We start from the raw sequence: 7244 nt of genomic DNA, 5'->3' as shown, positions 1-7244 counted from the left end.
GATTGCAACCGTGCCTACTGTCATAGACACATAAAAGTCATCCTCTCGAGTGGGAGGACACATCGCTGGCAACTGACACAAGATTTCCTTGACCCATCCTGAGCTTCCTCATCCCACTGATAATCGTGCACCTGTTGCACCCTCTTTTGAAGAGGATGCACATATTACGATAACATCCAAAAGAGGAGTGACCTATACTTTAGCTTATGAACAAACAAAGCCAAACCTTGAGAATTTGATGGCGGCTCCATCACCACCAACGCTTTCACCTTCTCGAGATCAGCCTCTATACCATTTTGCGACACCATATGATCCAATAGTTGCGCTCGAGGTTGTGCTAGCTTGCGCTTCTTAGGGTTCAATTGACCTCCTTCTTCCTCAAGCCTTTTGAAAACATAATTGCAGCTTTGATAGGTGCTCCACTCTTGAGCTGTAACAACCTATATATCCATGAAGGTCTTGATAAAGCGGACCAAGTATGGGCCAAACACCTTGTTCATCTAATCTTGGAAAGTAGCATATGCATTCACCAACCCAAAAATCATCCTACAGTAAGAAAAACAACCCCATGGAGAGATAAATGTGGTCTTCATCTGGTCCTCATGTGCAACACCTATCTAAAAATACCCCGAAAAACTATCCATAATTGAGTATCTTTTCATGCACAGCCACTTGGTTTAGGATCTCGTCTTGAAACGACAGCCGGTAGTGATTTCTCTTGGTCATTGCATTCAGTGGCTTGTACTCGACACATGCCCTCCATTTCCCATTCTTCTTAGGGATTATAACCACTGGTGAAACCCACTCTGACTCCTTCACATGGTATATGATACCTGCATCCAGCAACTTATTGATCTCCTGCCAAAGGGCCTCCTTTTGGATCTCCCCTAGTCTTCTTAGCTTCTGTGCTTTAAGTCCTGGGTTGCATGATTCGTTATTTGACATTCGTTTTATTCGTGAATAATGGTCAATTAATACGTTCTAAAGATTTATTCATGCGTATTATTTGCTGCCACGTCAGCTTTTTTCAGAAAAACATTTTATTGCTTACATATCGATCGATAAACTATCGATCGCTTCAATATCGATCGATACGCTTTCGATCGATAGTATAAATCGATCTATATATTTTTGATCGATACAGTAGTAGTATATAAAGCTCAAATTTGTGTGTTTTAGCTACAATTTCCTTCACCAAAGTGTCAGGTTACCTCCGACATAGAAAGGTTGAGTTGTCAACTGAAAAAATATTTGATTTTTTAAGAAAATATTATTTTTAATGTTTATACATTAAAAATAAAATAATGGTATAAATTTGAATCACTTATAATTCTTAGCAATAGAAGTTATTCTTTAACTCTATTAATAAGATTAAATAAATTAGTCTAAGCAATAGAGACTATACTTTAGGTCTACTTGTTTAAGAATAGATAAATAAATAATTGTATGCATTAAAGGCTACTTTTCTCGCCATAGTGCGAATGTATAATTCTAAACATTAGAAGCTATATTCTTAGCTTATTTGTTTTAGAATAGATACTAAAAGTGACATTTGATGGTTAAAATCTATCATAGGAATAATATGTGCACAAATAATAGTGTTAGTTCATACATTTTAGAACATATACACATACATGTAGGGTCTTTTGGTTGTCATAAACAAATGTTCTTACCTCCATATAGACATAGGATAGGTACACTTGGTGTCTCTTGGTTGTTATAAGATGATTCTCTTACTTCCAAATGAGGTTTAAGGTATGGAGTAAGATTCACTTGGTTGCATAGAATAGGTCCACTTAATGCCTCTTGGTTGTTATGAGATGATTCTCTTACTTCCAAGTGAGGTTTAAGGTATGAAATAGGATTCACTTGGTTGTTATCAAGCTTATGCTCTTACCTCTAAGTGAATATGGTGGATTACCTATAGAATTCACTAGGTTGTGATCGAGCAAAAGCTCTTACCTCCTAGTGAATATTAGTCATGCATAGTACTTGGGAGTCACGTGGATGTTATCGAGCTCATGCTCTTACCTCTATGTTGATATAGAAATTAGAGACCTCAGTTATTTTAGGGTCAATTGGTTATGTTTGAGCAGTAGCTCCTACCTCCAAGAGACATAGATAGTGAAATGTGAGATGACTCCATCGCTCATCTAGGTTGTCTTGAGCAAACGCTCTTTACCACCTAGTAGCCAAGAATGATATATCCATTGGTGATCTTTCCTAAAATATTATCTTAACACTATTCATTCATCATTTTAATTTAGCAAATCATATCTATAACCTTTTATCTTTCTCATTGCGCTATTATGGTGAAAAATTATAATCATAGTGTATCTTGATTGTAGGATATATTTTGTTGAAGTCAGAAAGCATGGTGCGAGGAAAAGAGTGGTCGTATGTGGAGGAAAAAGAGAGAGGCAAAACAGTTTCATTTTTGGAATGCAAACATTGTGGGCATAAGTGCCACGGCAACGCAAATCGCATCAAAGAACATTTATTCGGCACTAGTCCCAATGTGAAAGAATGTGGAGCACCACCTAACGACATATGAGTCCATTTTGCAGGGTATGTAAAGAAATGCAAACAGGCATGACTTCTTCCTAAGAGACAGAAGGGCATGACGGGTGCGTCATCTGTCAACATAAAAGAAGTGAGTGTGGATCAAGAAGACATGCGAGCTAACCAAGGACCTTCAATGGGGACAACCCGAACACCTCAAAGTCCTTACACTTTTCCAAATGGTGCCATGGGAGGGATAGATGCTAGTCCCGGGACATTTAGCAGAGCCGGTACGCTTGGGACTCTACAGGCAGCATTCACTCAACAGGACATGCTTGAATTGCATCTAAAGTGGACACAAGCCTTCATGGCTTGTGGAATCTCATTTAATGTCATAAGAAATCCTATTTTCAAAGATACCCTGATGTCAACTGCAAAAAAAGGATTCATCTATCCTGATTATAATAAAATGCAAACAGAGTATGTTGACAAAGTCAATAGCAATACAGAAGCGATTCCCAAGGGAACAGTGCTTGACTTTGTTCCAACGTTTGGCTATACACTAGCCCTCAACGGATAGACCAACTGTCAGAAAAGACCATTGATCAATGTCATCGTAATTTGTCCCAAAGGTGCAATGTTTTTGGAGGCCACTGATACCTCATTGAAAGAGAAGACATCTCTCTACTTGACAAAGGTATATGAGCGAGCTATTGCTTGACTGGGTGGATCGAAGAATGTGATAGCTATTGTTACAAATAATGCTTCAAACTACAAAGGAGCGGGTTTAGCCATTATGGAAAAGTACTCAGAAATTACATGGACTGGATGTGCAGCTCACACCCTGAATTTACTTCTAAAGGATATTGGGCAGATTATCATTCATAAAACACGTTCTTATTGATGCCAATCACATAGTCAAGTTTATACGGGAACATCAGTTTACATATGCATTATTTCGCTCCAAGTCTCCGAAAAAAGCACTTCAAATCTTCTGTGCCACACGGTTCGCTACATCATACTATGTTTTGAATAATCTCATTGAAGTGCGAGCGGCTCTTATAGAAACTGTTGCAGATCACCGTTGGGAGGCTTGGCTCAACAAGTATCCAAGCCATCACGAAGCAGCTCAAAAATGTGTGTCCTTGGTGCAATCTCCTCTCTTTTGGCGGAACATTGACAAATTTGTTAGGGTTAGTAAGCCCTATGTGGAACTACTAAGGGTTGTCGACACATATAAGTTTGTCATTGGTAAGGTTTATTGGATCATGTCTGAGGCATTGCGTCAAACCAAAGAATACAACCACTATAATCCAAGAGAGAGATCACAAATCGTGCATCTTGTGGAAAAACGATGGGCTCAAATGCACACACCATTGCATGGTGCTGCATTTGTCTTGGATCCAAAGTTCCAGATGAACGGACAAGCCTCCAACAAAGAGGTGATGAGAGACTTTAGAAATGTCTGCTCCCAGTTGTTGCCAGGCGACGATGGCATGGATGCATCCCAGCAGAGGGTGGATTATGCCAATAGGGAAGGAACTTTCAGAGATCCTTGGGTTCTTCATAGCGTAAAAAAGATTTCATGCCCAATATGGTGGAAATAATATGGAGGAGACGTAGTTGAGTTATAACACGTGGCGACCAGGGTGCTCCCGGTCATCCAGTAAATAGTTGTGAGTGTTGGTCTTCTTATGACTTTGTGCACTCAAAGCGTAGAAATTGCTTAAGTCCTACTCGTGCCGCAGACCTTGTGTACGTCTTTTGTAACATGCGTCTCCTTCATGCACCCACAAAGATAGCCACACGTGCGATCGAAGTACACTTTGGAGTGCTTCCAACTCATGAAACTCTGGCGGAACAAAGATGTAGCGACGATGAGATGGAGTGGGAAGCGGCTACAGAATGTTTAGCCAATGAAGAGGTTGATGACCTAGTGCCTATGATAGATGGCAAAATGTAAACATCTTTTCATGATAATGTATCTCACTTTTTCTCATTGTAGCTCCCTATTGAGCTATATATCTCACTTTTTTGATTTAGTAGCAACAAAGTAAAGTATTGAAGAGAATTCGCATAAACAGGCATTGCTTGACTCTCAACAAATTCATCAATTAGCAACTCCAGAACAAATTCATTGCCATAAACATAGAGAGAATACAATGCGTCTAGAGAGTATGAGGTAGAGAGTGTGAGCTGTGAGAAAACTAGCAAGCTCCAAAAAATCTAGCGTATTGATCAATACTATACCGATCGATAAACTATTGATCGATAATGTATCGATTGATAGTTTATCGATCGATAGTTTATAAATTATTCAAAAATACCACGTATTTTACAATAATACGCGAATAATGACGAGTTATTCGATAAAAATTGCATTATTCGATCGAATAAATGCAATGCAGTTTAAGTATGTGTCCCTCCTTGAGAACAATCTTGTGCTCTACCCCTTTTGCACCTCACAAATATTTGTATTCCGTCGCAAATAGGTTAGGATAGGACTCGCATAGTTGGACATAATTCTCCTTCTCACCCTTGGTCAAATCGTCACTTAACATGCTCAACATCTCCTCTATGTTTAAACCATGAGCTTGACGTTGTATACCTTTTACCTTTGGAGACTCATCTATGGTGACTCCGAATAGATCTGCATCTATCTTCAACATGTCGTCTTTGCTATCCTCTCCCTTTGTGCTAGTGTAGCCTTCATCATAGGCCGTCTCTGTCTTGTACTCATAGCTTGTTGTGTCATCTTCATCTTTAGCTGCCATAGGATGAGAATTTCTCTCCTTGGTCTTCAAATCTAGGACAATCTTGTCTCACTTTCTCTCTGTCAGGCAAAGCGAACACTTTGCTCTCCCAGTCTTGTTTAGCACCTATTGCCAAAAGCCACAACCTACCCAAAAATGATTGGATAATAATTATCACCTGCCTTCATCACAAAAAAATCTATCAGGCACTCTATGCCCATCACCTTGACCTTCACATTTTGTGCCACACCCATGCACCTTGTTTTAGTATGGTTGGCCATCCTCATGTGCACATTAGACTTGACTATTACCTTGACTCTCGTCTCTTTCATGGCCACTTCTATCATGACAGATACCTATATAGTCCACCCTCTGATGTCCCCGTTGTGCATGTGGGATGACTTAATGGCCACGTGGTTCCCGCAGGGCATTCCCCCACCAAGGACCTTTAAAATTCAGTACAAAACTTTAAAAAAAACCCATTTCCCCCCCCCCCCCAACTTCTAGCACTTTCCATTTCTTGCTCAGGGTTCCCCTTGCAAATCTGTAAGCCCATGCTTATAGGCCGAGTCCCCAAATTTGGTCCATAGAGGAACCACCCCATTTCAATCTTGTGTGGCCCGCAATCCAAGGTGATCAAACTTGAAAAAGTCATCTACAACCACTTCACCTTCAACTGGTCCATACTTCCACTAGGGCATATCTTGTTGCATGGGACTCTGATTCATGCATCATCAATTCCTACTAGTATCACTTGATGTATACTACCTTCTCAATCCTCGTCAAGGCCCAAAAAATGCCAGATGGAACAATTTCCCATGTTGTCAAGTGGGCACAAACCCGACCCGCGACAAATCTTGAATTGACCATAACTTTCTTTGTAGAGCTCCGATCCACGATCCGAAAAGACATGCATGCTCCATAATTCAAGCACTACGCGTCTCTCACTCCAAACATGCTCCATCAATCTGTCCCTAGCTACCCTGTCCATCGGGGATTTGTAAAACCCTCTATCTTCAAACTGGAATATCTTCCACACTGTGGCTCCCTTTGATAATTTGTATTGACCAACTTCTAGAGAACATCACCCCACATTCTACAACACTGACTTGGCACTTTGGATACTTGGAACCACTATCCCAAATGGCCCATTTTGGAGCCCTTTTTGGCCCAAAAAAACACATTAAGCATTCATTTCCTCTACCCTTTGGGGCTGCACAGGACCTCGATACTTGCTTAAACCCTTTGCCACGCACCTGTGCACACCTCTAGCACTGCTTAGCACCACCACTTCTAACCTCAACCAACTTTGTATGTCCAAGTGTATTCAACTTTGCCAAATTAATATGTTTAATGCACCATGTTATCCCCACTGACTTTGAGCGTCTGCAAACACCTTTTGACTTATGGCCATCCAAGACAAATCTGGACACTTTTCACTTCATGCATATAGAAAACCACTACTTACATTTTGCACCATGACCCATTTCATGAGCTAACTTAAATTGTTCCCTTGCCTTTTACATTACAATTGACTGCAACTTGTTGCATGATTGCTATTGTCGCATCTTTAGAGATCTTGTTTGCATTATGTATATTCCATACACCCAAAGAGTGTCCATTTCTTTTGTTTATGATCATTGGATTTGAACATTGCTATCCATCTATCACTATGCAACTTGTGATTCCCTACACCACATCCCATACATACCTTCGTCAAACTCTTCACTAGATAAACTCCTTTTAGAAACCTCTTTTGCGTTAGAAACTTGTGTGTTTTCCAACCTTAAATTACACCCTCAAAACATCATGCATTATTGCATCAAACTCCTTTGTCCAGTGTTATATTTGGGAACATTCAAACACAATTGCAACCCCTGATATGAGCTTTGCAACATGCAAAGTTCACCATCCTCAGGCTATTCTACCATACATACACATGATCAACTGCGAGAGAGAGAGAGAGAGAGAGAGAGAGAGAGAGAGAGA

At 40.2% G+C, this 7244-nt stretch overlaps 1 pseudogene; it reads left to right on the top strand.

Moving 5' to 3' along the window:
* The first annotated feature begins 2620 nt into the window (after positions 1–2620).
* On the top strand, positions 2621–4172 carry LOC147426884 (uncharacterized; annotated as a pseudogene).
* Positions 4173–7244: the final 3072 nt, after the last annotated feature.

The sequence above is a fragment of the Adiantum capillus-veneris genome, chromosome 24, assembly GCF_014529385.1.
Source record: "Adiantum capillus-veneris isolate H3 chromosome 24, ASM1452938v2, whole genome shotgun sequence".
Lineage (NCBI taxonomy): Eukaryota > Viridiplantae > Streptophyta > Polypodiopsida > Polypodiales > Pteridaceae > Adiantum > Adiantum capillus-veneris.
Note: the sequence above shows the minus strand (reverse complement) of the source record. Positions and strands in the feature narration are given on the sequence as shown.